Here is a 16,322-nt window from a genome sequence, read left to right as displayed (position 1 = left end):
TATTTGCAATTTTAATAGATATTGTGTTTGTTCTTCATGGGCTATTGTCAATTTGAACTTCCATCAGTAAAGTTATGATAATGCCCATTTTCCTGCTACTTCACCAATTAGAGTATATTTTATGACTTGTAGTATTTTCTAATATGATAGGTGAAAATTATATTCTATTATAGTTTCATTGTAATTTTATTATTTTGAATGAGCTTGAACACTTTTATTATGTATTTGTGTTTCCTTTTTGTGAACCATTGGTACTCTTTGTCAATTTTGCTAATGGTTGCTGATGTCCTCATTAGTTTACAGGTACTTTTTATGTATTAAAGAAATCAATTCATTGTCTGTGGTATGAATTGCAATTTTTCACCCAGATTGCTCTTGATTTATTTTTTAGTTGAGATACTTTTGCCCTTTTAAATTTTTTATGTACTTGAGCCATCAATTTTCTTTTATGGCTTCTGGGTATTGCTATGGAATGTTATCAGGATTACTTTAAAAGCCTAAAGCTTTATTTTTTCCCCCATTTACTCTTTAACCTCTCTGGAATTTATTTTGATGCAAAGTATGAATTGTTAATTGTGATCCAACTTTACTTTTTTCAGATGGCTATCCAGTTGTGCCAACAATATTTGCTTAATTTTTACTGATTTAATAAAAAATATGTTGAACTTTATCAAATGCCTTTATAGCATTTATGAAGATGACAGATTTTTTCTTTTTAAACTAATTATATCCTTTCATTTCTGAAAATGACGTTATTCTTTTCATGTTATAATAATTTTTAATTGTTTTACTTAATACTGATATTCATGAATAAAAATTTCAATGGTCAATATATATGTGCTTGATGCATATGTTTAGTGAGATTTTGATATTAGTGTTATTCTCACTTCTTTTTCTGTGCCCAAGACAGAATCAATAACAACAGACTTTATCTGTTTCTAAAAGTTACATAGTTAACTTCTCCTGTGAAATAATTTGGTACTGGTACCTTTGTGGATTTAGGTGTGGGAAAAGACATTTCTCTTACATATCAATTTCTTCTATGATTATCGGTCTACTTAGAATTTCTACCTCTGGAATATTTTGGCAAATTGTATTTTCTTGGCATTTTATCTATTTCACTTAGGTTTTCAAATTATTACAGAGTTGAGTCAAATCTCTCATAGAATCTTTTAACTTTTTCTTTATCTATGGTTATCCCCCTCCACCCTCTCATTGTTTTGCATTTTAATTGTACTCACTTCTCTTTGTTAGGTCAACCAACCATCCTACTGTAGCCTTTTTCCCCCCAAAAAATATTTTACTTAGTAGTGTCCTGTTTCTATTTTATAATTTATTAATTTCTTCGTTTATCCTTACAAATTCTTTCCTTCTGCTTTCTTTGATAATTTCTTCTCAATTTTTGAATTGGACATTTAATTTACTTCTATTTTGTATTTTCTTTTTGAGCACTACCTTAAGTACATTCCACAGATATTATTATACAGCATTTTATCTTTTCTTCATTTTTAAAATATTCAGTAATTTCGATTTTGAAGCAGTTAAGAGGAGGATTTTTTTCATTGCACGTTTTTTACAATTTGAAAATGCTTTACCATTTCCTATGTTTTTCACTCCCCCCCCCCCTTTATCCAAGATAGCCCGGGTCCCGCTTCTTTGCCTCAGGTGCTCTAAAGAACTAAGGTCCCGACACTGGGCAGACGCCCCGCGGAGAAGGCACAGGCCCTCGGGAGACTCGGAAGCAAGGACCTCTCCCCGCCAGCGCCAGAGGATCTACCTTCGCCCGGGCTTTAGCGGTGACGCCCCCTCCCGAATGCCTCGCTAGGATTGGTCTGTTTTTCGGACCTGGACGGTGGCCAGAGGAGAACAAGAAGCTCCCGTTCAGCATCAGCGAACGAAGCGATGCAATGGGCAACTTCGGACGCGCAGCTTCGCATCTGTAAGCGTCAGGCCTCCGGCGGCATGGCGGCGGCCTCACCGTGTCGCAGTTGCAGGTGGCAACGGAGAGGAACCGGTGGTGGCGTCTCCCGAGCCTGCTGCCGCTGCCTGGGTAAGAATAGGTGGAGGGGTCGTGGATCAGCGCTCGAGCACGGCGGGGCGGTGACAGGTGCCGAGGGACCCGGGCTTTAAGAGGGGAAGGACAAGAGGACAGAATCTGCTTCTCAGGGAGTCCGCTTTTAGCTCCATTGCCAGGAGGGACCACACCCAGCCCCCTCTTCTCCTCCCCACATAACAGGAGCTACAGAATGCTTTTCCATTTCCTATATTTATACTGCAAGAGGAATCCCCCCCCATTAATTCATCCATTATTTATTTGTTATCTGTGAACTCATAGGTTAATTAATATTCCATGGATTATAATCCGTCAATATTTATTTGTGGCTCAACTGGCCCAGTTTCTGGCCAATGGAGTCTCTTCAAGCTGGTTCCTTTAACTTTTTTCACATATCTCCTTCATTCCCTATTTTCTGGCATAAGGTGTTCCAAGCTCAATTTTTTCTTTCTCCTCCTGTCCACAGAAGTAGCTATTTCTCCAAAGAGCTTCAATTCCTTTTTTATACTGTGTATGCGCATATATATATACACATACACACACATACACACACAATATGTGATACATAATATGTATTATATACATACTATTATATTACATAGTAATATATCAATACATAATAAATATAAATAATACATTATTGTTACACCTATATTAACATACACATGATATATTATATATTATATATCATACACATATATTCGTAATATATACATATATCAAACCAAATATAACAGTTCAATATTTATCCATGGGCTTTGAAGTCAGTTGTTGGAGTCTGTATTTCTATTACATAATAATTTAGAATATTCTCTTTTAGACCCAAAAGCTAATTCTGGCACTTGAAGATGATATGGGAGCGACTTATGTCTGCATTGTGAAATTGGTGTTCTAAATGAATTACAAAAATGCAGGATGAGGCAGTACATAGTACTCTTGGCATATAGGAGAATTTCAATGTGTTAAATAGAAGACATCTTTGTAAGTATTGCTGTAGTTTTCCTATAGCGTTTTTTTTTTAAACCAATGATATTTAGGTTATATATTTATTTGGGGAATGTAATTAAACTAATAAAGCCAGTAGCTATACACTTTGATACAGAGACTTATAAAAATATATTTTATTTTTTTAGAACAGTTTTAGGTTTACAGAAAAACAGAGAAGATAGTATAGAGTGTTCACATATACCTCACACCCAGTTTCCCTCTTATAAGTGTCTTATGTTAGTATGGTAATTTTATGGTACAATTGTAGGGTGGTTACTATGGTACAGTTAATGAACTCATACTCATACATTGTTATGAACTATAGTCCAAAATTTATTCAGAGTTCCTTAGTTTTTTCCTAATGTACTTTTCCTGTTCCAAATGCCATCCAAGATATCACATTACATTTAGTTGGCATGTCTCCTTAGACTCCTCTTGGCTGTGAAAGTTTCTTAGTATTCCCTTGTTTTTGGTGACCTTGACAGTTATGAGAGTATGGTCAATTATTTAAATAGAATGCCCCTCTATTAGAATTTGTCTGATTTTTTAAAAGAGAATTACACGGGATTTGGGGTTTTAGGAAAGAAGACCACAGGTATAAACTCTCATTCTTGTCATTCTATATCAAGAATCATAAGTATTGATATTGATGTCAGTTACTTGGCTGAGGTAGTATTTGTCATCTTTCTCCAATGGAAAGTTACCCTCCTCCTTCCCTCCCTCCATACTGTACTATTTGGAAGGAAGTCACTATGCACAGCTCCCGCTTAACTAAAAAAAATTTTGAACTATCCAAAATGGATCAAGTAATTTATTTTGAATGAAGTAGATTAAAATGTTGGGCTGAGATTAAGGATCAAATTCATGAGATTTACAACAAATTATGTACAAGTATTCAGGTGTACATGAGATTTTTCTCTGGCTGGCAGGTTGGGTATGTGGCACTATAGCTGCAAAGTGCTATATTGTCCTTTCCTCCTGCTGAGAGCAATTGCTTCCCACAATCTCTGTCTTGCTCAATTCTGTAGTAAGACAGGGACGCTTGGTCTCAAACATTCTTTCCTTAGTAATTTTAAGAAAACTGATTTATTTGCTTAATTGATTTGTCAGTATAATTAATGCTTATCTCTTTTTTAAGGTTGTGTTGCTTTCTGATGCCATGCTAATCAATATGTTGGAAGTTATCAAGAAGTTCATGAGAAAGCCAGTTTCAAATTCTGAAGAAAAACGAAGAGGCAACTCTTGGACATGTCAGTATTTTACAGAAATTTTGGAATAGGGTAATATTTTTGTCATTCGTACACATAAATGTACCTTCTCTAAGGTCTGTGCTAAAATTTCAGAAACTAGTATCATGTCTTGGTATTTGAAATAAAGCTAGCAGAGTAAGCACAAGAATCAAAAAATAGCTGAACAGCTGTAACAGAAGAAAAACTGAGATAGACCTCTTCTAAGACACACAAATTCCCACCTTCTAAGAGTTGGTAGAATAATATCTAGACTTAGGCATGATTAATAGAATGAGTGGTCTCTTCCAGTGGTAGGGGTGAAAGTTAGAAATCAGATGGCCCTTCATTCCCACTATGATAGAAATTAACATTTTCTCTCTGAAAAACCATAAGAAAGGTAATTATATTCGCTTTGTGACAGATGAGAGACTAACAATTAGGCCAGTCTTTGTAGAACATAGGCAAAGGGTATACTGGCTTCTAGAAAATGCATGTTGGGGATTTCAGTTTTTGATCTGATAAGAGCTGTTCTTTCCTAGTATTATTACTAATTAAGATGTTGTCGATATCCAGTTATTTCCATAGAAAACTGAAGCAGGATCTAGTTACAGTGTAGCCATGAAGTGCTGCATTGTGTTTTCCCCTGCTCAAAATAAAACTGTTACCTTCCAGGCCCTGCCTGCCTTGGTGCCCTAGCAGCAGGGATGCTTGGTCTCATACATGCCTACCAATATGAACACTGACTTGGCAAGTGACTCTGAAGAATCAGGACTTGTTAATATTTTGTAGGTGGTAACAGAAGGAAAAAGATGCTATCAGGAGACAATTCAAATAAGGGAAAAACTATTTTGATTGCTCCTGACTTGCTGGTAAGTATTTTAATTTCTTATTTAATTACATTATTTATCTATCAAAGGTTTGTTTGAGAGGAAGATTTATAGTAACCCTGTCATTTGAAGCTGTGGAGGAGTAAAGATCATACACCACTGGCTGCAGTGGCACATGCCTGTAATCCTAGCCTCCTGGGAGGCTGAAACTGGAAGATCCCAAGTTCAAGACTGGCCTCAGCAACTTAGAGAGGCCCTAAGGAACTTAGCGAGGACCTGTCTCAAAAAGTTAAAAGGGGATGTAGCTCAGTGGTTAATTGCCTCTAGGTTAAATCCCAGTACCAAAAAAACAAAACAAAACTAAATTAAACTAAACTGTACCATTTCATGTAATTCAGTACTATTTTATGCCATACAAGAGCATGCAGTAGTTGCTTTTTGAATACATACTGTCATATGGCAGGTTTTTTATTTTTATGTACAAATTCAATCTATGGTTATAAACTGTGATCACTACTTGTGAAAATTATATTCTCAGTTGAAACTCTGTCATCTGCTTTGAATTCCTTGCTCTTATTCTGATGAAGTATATTCACATTTTGGTTTTCAAGGTGATTTTTGTCAGCCAAATAACCTTGAAAATCAGGCAAATAAATCAGGAAAATAATCTTATCACCTTATAACAGGATAAGATTTATTTAAATTATACTTGGCAGGATTCTGGTTGGTGAGCATACAGTGGGAAAGCAAATGTGAAATGTAGCCCAGATTTTGGACTTTATAGTGTTGATTTGGAGAGGTAAAAAAATTAAAGATGCTGTTAGACCTGATTGTCTTTAGCTTACACATAAGTCTTTTATTTTGTTTTTAAGTTATATTGCTCCTATTTTGTGTTTTCTTGACAATTTGTATATATTTGGATCTTTCTTAGCATTTTCTGATAGCAGTTCTCTTGACTTTGTCTTAGTTCTAGTGACTTTATCACCAAATAAATTAAATTGTACCTTGCTACTAATGTAAAAATGACTTTAAAAAATACAATTGATAATAGTAAGTGACAAGGTGGTAGTCAGACAATGTCATTGTCTGATTTAGATTCACATGTGCTGTTTGAATAAAGAATGGTCAGTATTTGTTTTTCTCTTGATTTGGTTATTTTATATTTTAACTTGCTCCAACAAGGACATTTTTCAATCATTGTGCTGTTTTGATAGAGAGCTGTAGTGGCAAACATATTTCAATCATTTATGTTACAGTGTACGTGGTGATCTGAGCAGAGAGCAGTCATAAATATGGGTCAGACTAATAAATCTTTAAAGGTTTTCCTTACTGGAAAAAGTTTCAAGTCCTGTACCAAAGCCATCCAACAGAATGTTTTGTGATGATGGAATGATCTCTATCTGCACTATCCAATACAGTAGTGACAGATTACATGGGGATATTGAAATGTGGATAATGCAATGGAGGAACAGAATTTTCTATTTTATTTAATTTTAATTAATTTAAATTTGAATCTCCATAAGTGGTTATTGACTGATATATTGGACAACATAGTCTTAAACAATAGTTAACATTCCAGACAGAGTTAACAGTTGCAAAGGTATGTCCAAATGGATTATATAACTGTTCCTTTTGTTTTGTCCCTGACCTTGACATCTGTCCCAGGGTGACATCCACACTTGATTTTAGTATGGGCTTTAATTTTACAACTGCAAACCCAATACTGTTATCTGCTTTAAAAATAGTAATGCTCAAGATACCTGATAAAAATCTCATTTTTCAGCCAAATGAGTCTTGAATGGTTTCATACTAACTACAAAAATCTTATTCTCTAGATTTTTTTTTGGGGGGGGGGGGCGGTGTTGTAGCACCAGGGTTTGAACTCAGGAGGCACTTGACCACTGAGCCACATCCCCAGCCCTAATTTGTATTTTATTTAGAGATAGGGTCTTACTGAGTTGTTTAGGGCCTCACTAAATTGCTGAGACTAGCTTTGAACTCTTAATCCTCCTGTCTCAGCCTCCTGAGCCACTGGGATTACAGGCGTGCACCACTGCACCAGGCTTCTCTAGATATTTTTATCAGTGTCTGGTGCTCCAATTAAAGTCACTCCTTATACAATTTTGGCAAATAAGCAGCCATTGATGGTTAACAAGTAGCTCATGTTGTTCTGTAGTTCATGTAGTACTTGATAAAATTCTGATTAATAGTTTCTTTTGTTCATATTTGGCAGTGGGAATCAATTTGAGAAGAAAGCTGTCACCATAAAATTAAAGACAAGAGAATTCTTTGTGACATTGAAGTTTTCTACAATATTAGATTGTGTAGGAAATGCCAATAACCATAGCTGATCTTATTTCATTTCTGGGATGAGATAGTTTTAAATTGAATGCTCATTGTCGCTAAGTAGTTGATCACAACATGAATTGTACTTCTTTCTTTGGGAATATTTGAATTTTGTTTTAATGCTGATAGTGGATCAGAAATAGAGATTTTGATACCAAAGCAACTGTCACTATGATTTCATGTGAGGAAATTCACTGGTTTTATCATTTATTAAGACTATCATGGTTGGGTATAAAAGATGAGGTGTGCCTTAGCAGGTAGCTCAGTGGTAGACCACTTCCCTAGCACACGAGTCCCTGGATTTGATTCCTGGCACCAAGGAAACAAAACAAAACAAAACAAAAATCCAAAATGGGGTCTGTAAAAATCTTGCTTAGAAATTTATTTACTAATTTTGGTTTTATTGGATGTTTTCTATTACTTAGTAATACACTTATAGTATAAAAGATATGTGCTGTGTAAAATCAGCCAATTATGTAATACTAGTGTGTTTGTTTGCCTTTACTGTGTTAGTCATTAGGCTGAGTAGAACAAACTTTAAAATGATTTTTAAGGAAAAAAATTGAATTCATTTTGTATAGTATTTTGTCTTTAATGTAGAAAAGCAAGTATTAAGTGTGAACTAAAAGCCTTTTGTTACATTCCAGCAACAATCATATTAACTCTAGTTAAATCCCAGAAAAATTGTCATACTGTATGTTAAACATTCAGTAAATTACATAAATATATTTTTCTCATTCCTGAAACAGTTATACTTTTTTCCATTACTCTATATTTTCAAAGGAAGATGAAACAGAGTTCCATAGTAAATATTTTATTCCAGTTACAAAATTTCATACCGATGGGACATTTCATTAAAAGGTTCAATAGTTTTAAGTTACCTGCTGCCTGGCAGTAGCATAGAGACTGATCAGTGAAGGTGTTCATAAGCATCTGCCAGTCGTTATCTCCTTCTTAAAAGAAAAAGGAAGCATTTAAATATATATTTCTCCCTCATCTTGTTAGCAACATTTCTTGTACATGGAAGGTAGCTACTAACAGCAAGGTTTTCTGTGTTAATCAGTTGAAGTTATTTTTCCATAACAAAACATGGAGTACTATAGTTGTCCTATAACAGAAACAGTGGCATTGAATGTGATTTTAAAAAATTTTAATACACTATATTTAGAATATTTTAGGCTTAGAAAAAGATTGAGCAGAAAGTACAAAGATTTCCCCTAAACTCCCTTGTTGGGAGCTGCCACATAGGAGCTGAGCCCCCCTACCTTTAAATAATGGAAATGTGGAGACTGGCTTCCCTGATTGGGAAGCAGGTGGATCCCCATTTCTGCTCAGCAGAGGAACCCGGCTTTGGGAGTGGGCATTACCCAGTGGGGATAGGCTGGCCCTTGTAATCTTACCCCTCTGCCTTATATGAATAGAATGTTTTTTTGAACAGCCTCCCCCAGTAAAACCCGGGTTCAAGGTGTGCTCCCTCTCTTTCTTGCCTGCCTTGCCTCCTTTGTGGGAGCTGGGTCAGAGTGGCATAACAGAACCCAAAGAGAAAGGTATTTTCTCTGTCTGTGTGTCATTATTTTGTACCAGCCCAGTTCTCCTGGAGTGACCCTGACTGATTTAGTCTTGTGTCACGATGCTCCCTGTTCTCACACATGCATTGCAGCCCTCACAATCTCCTTGCACCAGAGTGGTACATTTGTTGCAGTCAGTGAATCTACATTGATACATCTTTATCACCTAAACTCATTGTTCATATTAGGGAACATTCTTGATGTTGAAACCCTGGGGCTTTAGATAAATTTATAATGACATTTATCTTCCAATTTGGTACCATGCAGAATATTTTCACTGCCTTAAAAATTATCTTACTCTATTCATCCCTCTCGTTTCCCCAAGTCCCTGGCAGCCACTGAACTTTTATTATCTTCATTGTTATATAGTTGGAAATATATAGTATGTAGTCTTTTCACATACTATATATTATCTTAGCAATATGCTAAGCTTAGCATATTCATTGAAACATAGAAATATGCATTTAAACTTCCAATATGCTTCTTAGCAATATGCTAAGCTTAGCATATTCATTGAAACATAGCAATATGCATTTAAACTTCCTTCGTGTCTTTTTATGATCTGATAGCTAACTTCTTTTTCATACTAAATAATATTTCATTGTCTGGATATTTCAGGGTTATCCATTCACCTACTGAAGAACATTTTGGTTGCTTTCAAGGGTTGACAGTCATGAATAAAACTTATACAAACATGTACAGATGCTTATATAGATACAGGTTTTCAATATCTTTGGGTATGTAATAAGGAAAGTAAGTGATTGTTGAATCACATAGAAAGAGTATGCTTGGTATTTTAAGAAACTACCAAACTGTCTTCCAAAGTAGCTGTACCATTTTGCATTCCCCACTAACATCACATGAGAATTCCTACCACTCCACATTTTCTCCAGCATTTGATATTGTCAGTGTTCTATGATCCTTATATTTTCCTACTCACAATTACTTATCAACCTGTCTCTTGACCACAGTTTAAAATTTATCAAAATAACTACTCTGATATGAGTGAATTTCCACCAGTTGTTTCCATCAGTATCACCCAGAAAACAATATGTTTATGAATTTATGATGAGAGCAACCCCCTGTCCTTTCTTGGTGTTGACATCTACCTTTCTTCATCGTGGAACTATTGTTATGAAAAGACAGATGCTAGAATCCTTGGAAGTAAAATATTAATTAAAAGCCATCACCATCTTCAGTAATTCAAGGTAAAAAAGAGATCCTAATAAATAAAACAAAGGGGGTGATATCTCCCCTGATGTCCACTCCCTACAGAGATTGGAATGCTGGTGGAGATAAATGCATACAGATAGGACAAAGAACATCTTATAAATTTTAAATATGTTGTATTACAGAATTTGCTAGATGGCCTTGATGGCCCTGTGTTTTAGCCTATTTTGCCTTCTATAACAGAAAAATATATACTGGGTGGCTTATAAAGAGCCAAAACTTATTTATCACAGTTCTGAAGGCTAGGAAATCCAAGATCAAAGGACTGGCAGATTTGGTAACTGGTGAGGGCCCACTTCCTGATTCATAGATAGCCCTTTTCCTGCTGTGTCCTTACATGGTGGATAAAGAACAAGGGAGCTTTCCATGGTCGCTCTTATTGGGACACTAGTCCCATTAATAATTGTGGAAGGGGCTGGGGATGTGGCTCAAGTGGTAGCGCGCTCGCCTGGCATGCATGCGGCCCAGGTTCGATCCTCAGCACCACATACAAAACAAAGATGTTGTATCTGCCGATAACTAAAAAATAAATATTAAAAAAAATAATAATTGTGGAATCCTCATAACTTAGTCAACTACCAAAGATCCCACCTCTTAAAACCTGACATGGAAGGTTAGGTTTTCAAATCTAGAGTGACACAATATCTAACTTGTATCATTTCACCCATGACTGGCAGCTATCAAGAATACAAACAACAATAGTGTTGGCGAGGATGTGGGGAAAAAGGCACACTCATACATTGCTGGTGGGACTGCAAATTGGCGCAGCCAATTTGGAAGGCAGTATAAAGATTCCTTGGAAAACTTGGAATGGAACCAACATTGGACCCAGCTATCCCACTCCTTGGCTTATACTCAAAGGACTTAAAAACAGCATACTATAGGGACACAGCCATATCAATGTTTATAGCAGCACAATTCACAATAGCTAAATTGTGGAACCAACGTAGATACCCTTCAGTAGATGAATGGATAGGGAAACTTTGGTATATATACATAATGGAACATTACTCAGTATTAGAAGAGAATAAAACCGTGGCATTTGCAGGTAAATGGATGGAGTTGAAGAATATAATGCTAAGTGAAGCAAGCCAATCCCAAAAAACCAAAGGCCAAATGTTTTCTTTGATATGAGGTTGCTGACTCATAATGGCAATGTCGGGGGTGGGGGTAGGGGGGTGGGGAGGGGGGAGCATGGGAGGAATGGAGGAACTTTAGATAGTGCAAAGGGGAGGGAGCAAGGGGGTAGGAATGATGGTGGCATGAGTTAGACATCATTACCCTAAGTACATGTATGAAGACACAAATGGTGTGAAAATACTTTGTGTACAATCAGTGACTTGAAACGTTGTGCTCTATATGTGTAATATGAAATGAATTGCATTTTGTCATTGTATATAATAAATATAGAATAAATAAATAATAAAAAATAATTACATTCTAATAGTCCCCCAAATCTTTACTCACTCTAACATCACTTCTAAATTCTAAAAAATCTCATCTGAATATCTAAATTCAGTATGGGTGAGAATCAAGATGCAACTCATCCTGAGGAAAATGGCTTTCCAGTCATGAACCTCAGAAACTAAACAAGTTCTGTGCTTCCAAAATACAATGGTAGGACAAGCATAGGATGATCATTTCCATTCTTCAAAGGGAAAGGGGTAACAGATCTCAAGTACATCCAAAATTAAGGGCAAACTCCATGAGATGAGATCTTAAGCCTCAAGGATAGTCCTCTTTGGCTAGATGCTCTGCATTCAGGCCCAGTCCACCAGAAAGGAGACCTTGCCTTCCATTCATGCTGGGGTGGTAGTCTAGCCCCCAGATTTCCGTCAATCAGAGATTGTCCCCCACAGCTCTTAGTTTCTCTTAATTCTTAGCTTCTGCCAAATCTCTGTCTCTCCATGGCTTACAGAGCTTGCAGAACTTGCAAGACTTATAAGGCTTGCAGAGGGCCAGTTTGAGACCAAAGGAAAAAAATGTTGTTACTTTTATATTCAAGCTGCTGTGGGACCTAAATGGCTAGCTATCTTATCTGCTTTTATACTCTACGACCCTGCTTTCCTACAGGTTCCTCCCTAAACACTACAGCACAGGAAGGAAAAATGGAATGATCTCATATATACAATCCTTCTTTACCTTGAGAATCTTTACCTGAGGATTTCAGCACTCTCACATTCTTTAGATATCTAAAGAATCTGATCCAAAAAGTCTACCCTAATCTTATAAAGATTTTTTTTTTTGATATGAGGATGCTGACTCATAATGGCCAAGACCAAATCCAGTATGGCTACTCAAAATGCTCCTTTACTAGAGTAATTACAGCCATGTCATGTTTTGGGGGACTCCTGTTTGTTTTTTTCTATATTTTTGAGCTCATGGTTATGGTAAATTCACATTTGAGCCTGCATGCTTTTGATCCAGTTTCCATGCTAGGGCTCTAGCTCTATTTCTCTTGCCTAGCATGCATGACATCCTGGATAAGGCTCTGGGTTTGAGCCTGAGCTCTGGGGGAGAAAAAAAATTGTCATCTCAGTGGGATTTTGAAAACAAACTGAGATACATAATGTTCATCTTTCTAGTTTTGTTCTTATAGAAAACTGATACAGAGTAAGGAAATATCCTCCCCTGGCCCCAGGCTGGGAAAAGTTTTAATAAGTTGTTAGCAAGATAAAATTAGAATATTGATTTCTATTAGTCTAGTATTTCTTTCACTCCACCTGTAGTGGCTGATGCCTGAAACCTTCAGTAATATTAGAGCTTACTAAATTGAGGTTAAATCATGTTTGCTTTTAATTGCCATTCATTCCTGCTGGGAGCCATTAGCCAAGTAGGTATGACAATTTCCTTGCCAGCGTACCACAATTAACATGGGGTGCGCTGGCAAGGAAATTGTCATACCTACTTGTATTATAGTATCATAAAAAACATGAAAGTCTTTCATCTTATTAAAGTGAAGTAATTTGTCTAAATCAGAAATTTTATAAGAGTTGTTTCAGAATGTGAATTTATAAAAAGGGTTAACGGTTAAAAAATAGATAGAAAAAGATTCAAGATGTGGAAATGTATTTTAATATAAAAGGTTAAAGGAGAAAGAAATGTTTCTAGATGAGATAATCTCTGTGTGGTAAAGTAAAAAGTTGTAAAATGCCATTTAAAAAGATTTTGAGGAAACTAGACTTACTTTAAAAGCTTGAGAAAGGAAGAAAGAAGAAAAAGGTATTTGTACATGGCAGATTGAGACAAAGCTTCTCAATGGAGTTAAAAAAAAAAGCCTTTGGTTGAAGGGCAGCCATGTAAACTAACATTAAAGCGATTTAAACAGAATCTAAGCCTCGTTTAAAAGAGTGAAGTTGTAGGTGGTGAAAAAGTACATTTAAAAGTACAGTATAGATGATAATTAAAAGGCTTTAAAAGGTTAAATTGAAGGTGGTTGAGATACCTTCATGGCGGAAAAAAGAAAAAAGAGATATAAAAAGATTCAAGATGTGGAAATATATTTTAATATGGAAGGTTAAAAGAAAAAGAAATGATTCTAGATGAGATAATCTTTGTGTGGTATAGTAAAAAGTTGTAAAATGTCTAAGTAAGTTGCAAAAGGCATTAAAAGGTTAAATTGAAGATGGTTAAGATGCCTTCATGACGAGAAAAGATTGCGTCATTCAAAGCCTACTTATTCTTAAAAGCATTACTTAAAAAAAAACATGAAAATGGGAAGATAATAGGATAAAAGATATTTAGATAAAAAAGATTAAAAATTTGAAGTGAAAAACTTTAAAGACAGAAGTATAGAAAGTTAAAAAGAAAAAAGATAAAGAGGATGTAGAAAGATAGAAAAGATGTAGGAAGACAATAATTTTAAACCCACAAAATAGGAAACAAGAAAACTAAGAGGAAAAAAAAGCAACTAAGGGTGAATGTACAAACCTTAGGGGAAAAAAAAACAAAACTAGAAGATAGAAATAAGATAAAAAATGGTTGAAAATGTCAAGTAAGGTGTTTCAGATAGAAAATCAAAAAGCCAAGACAACTATTAGATACAGACATATACTTATTAAAGCAAAAAGAGGGAATTGGAAAGGGATATATATCCCCCAAAGATAAACTTAAAATAACGCTTTTTACTCTAAACTTTTTAAATTTGGATTCATCAGGACTTAGTGCTGCGGAAAGACACATGTATCCAAAAAATGTACATAAGCCTAAAGTACTTTGGAAAGATATTCTAACAGGACAATGGAAAGATCCTGACCCAGTGATTGTCTGGAGTCGGGGGTCTGTTTGTGTTTTTCCACAGGGAGAACAGCAGCCGATTTGGATTCCAGAGAGATTAACTAAAACAATTTCTACAGATCGAAAAGAAGATGATTTGACTCAAATCCATAACAGCTGATATCCAGAACTCCAGCTTGGCCATTCTTACATCTGCGACAGTGATTAACCAGGATGCTTTTTTCAATAGCTATTTTATTATTGCATTTTTCCACATCATAAGGTTCTATTTTTATTTTTTGAGCTCATACAAACCTAGGTTAATGTTTTTCTGATCAGTTTTATTTTTTTGACTGTGGAGTTTTTAAACATTGCAATGGAGATTTCACCTAGGTAAAGCTACAAGGCCTTTACTATTGTCTTATGTGTTGTACGTTTGTGTGCACATTTGTGTTTTGTGTTGTATGTCTGTGTGTGCGTATGTCCATAGATCTTATATGAGGAGCGCTCATGAAAAAATGGATCCGAATTATTATTATTTTTTTTATTCACGTGATTTAAATGATTTAATTTAAATTAGGTAAACAACTGTTAAGGATTGTTTTTAAAGGTGGTTAACAGATCTGTTTGTTTACTAATTTAAATTAGGTAAACAGCTGTTAAGGATTGTTTTTAAAGTACGTTAACAGATCTGTTTGTTTACTTTCACCTTTCCTTTTCATTATATTTAATAATTCTTTTCAGGATAATGTCTCTTTAGCATCATTGCCAGAATTCCTATCTTCATCCCAGTGCCGGTGAAGACAAAGATAAAACCAAACTACAGCTTCTATGATAGCTATCACAGTAAACTGTATAAACTGATGCATCAATGAATATAACTCAACAAGTAATGCTCAATCAAGGAGTCAACTTACTTTGGGAGGAAACGGATTTTGGGAGGAAATGGACATATTGATAGATTCCTCCGCTTTGAACTGCTTGCAGAACTTGCCTGGACTATGTAACTATCGTTTGGTGCAGCGAATTGTGGTAATGCTGGCATATCTTTGCTGATGGTGTCACCAGTGATGCAATTTTTCCCAAGGAGCCGTCAATTGGCTTGGTGTCGTGGCATTTCTGTATCCTCCTCCCTTCTGCTAGTGATGGTCTAAAATTTGGGGGCCAATGGCTATATGGTGGACCGGTAGTCAGTGACAGGTATGATCCAATTGCAGTGGTATCAACCTAAGACAGGAGGCTGACGCCTAAAGGTCAGTTTTCCGATGATGGGTAAGAACCATATGTTGAATTGGACAACCTACCAGGCACGGTCCTTAAGCCACATTAACCTCACTCCCCTACTGCCACCAAGGCCAAATTTGGGGGCCAACAGAGGTGAGGCAAAGAACCTCACCCCCCCACTGGTGCATAGACCTATCCACAAGTATGGCTGTATGCTGGACCGGTAGTCAGTGACGGGTATGATCCAATTGCAGTGGTATCAACCTAAGACAGGAGGCTGACGCCTAGAGGTCAGTTTTTCCCATGACAGGTAAGAACCATATGTTGAATTGGACAACCTACCAGGCACGGTCCTTAAGCCACATTGCTTGTTGTTTAATTAATCAGAAGGGGGGAGATGCTGAGAGCCATTAGCCAAGTAGGTATGACAATTTCCTTGCCAGTGTACCCCATGTTGCTTAGTGGAAGGACTTGTGGAAATAGGACATTTTGCAGTGACATTGCATGTAGGTGACCTTGCTCAAGGACCAAGGCGGATCCGGGTTTAGGGTGTTCTTGGTTTAGGATGATCCAAGTTTAGGGCGTTCCCGGTTTAGGACTATCCAGGTTTAGGGTGGTTCCAGGTTTAAGATTATTCCTGCTG

General features: G+C 36.2%; 1 long non-coding RNA gene and 2 other non-coding genes across 3 annotated transcripts; all 3 read left to right on the top strand.

The window, feature by feature from the left end:
- Positions 1–1,982: 1,982 nt before the first annotated feature.
- LOC114098022 (uncharacterized) lies at positions 1,983–15,284 on the top strand. The gene is made up of 5 exons (XR_003583674.2): positions 1,983–2,050; positions 2,874–3,034; positions 4,179–4,290; positions 5,059–5,138; positions 15,200–15,284. It is a non-coding gene; the product is annotated as an uncharacterized lncRNA (long non-coding RNA).
- Positions 4,353–4,535, top strand: LOC114098122 (small nucleolar RNA SNORA81). Its single transcript, XR_003583685.1, has one exon. It is a non-coding gene; the product is annotated as a small nucleolar RNA SNORA81 (small nucleolar RNA).
- On the top strand, positions 4,862–4,991 carry LOC114098120 (small nucleolar RNA SNORA63). The gene has a single exon (XR_003583683.1). It is a non-coding gene; the product is annotated as a small nucleolar RNA SNORA63 (small nucleolar RNA).
- Positions 15,285–16,322: the final 1,038 nt, after the last annotated feature.

This window comes from Marmota flaviventris, chromosome 8, assembly GCF_047511675.1.
Source record: "Marmota flaviventris isolate mMarFla1 chromosome 8, mMarFla1.hap1, whole genome shotgun sequence".
Lineage (NCBI taxonomy): Eukaryota > Metazoa > Chordata > Mammalia > Rodentia > Sciuridae > Marmota > Marmota flaviventris.
Note: the sequence above shows the minus strand (reverse complement) of the source record. Positions and strands in the feature narration are given on the sequence as shown.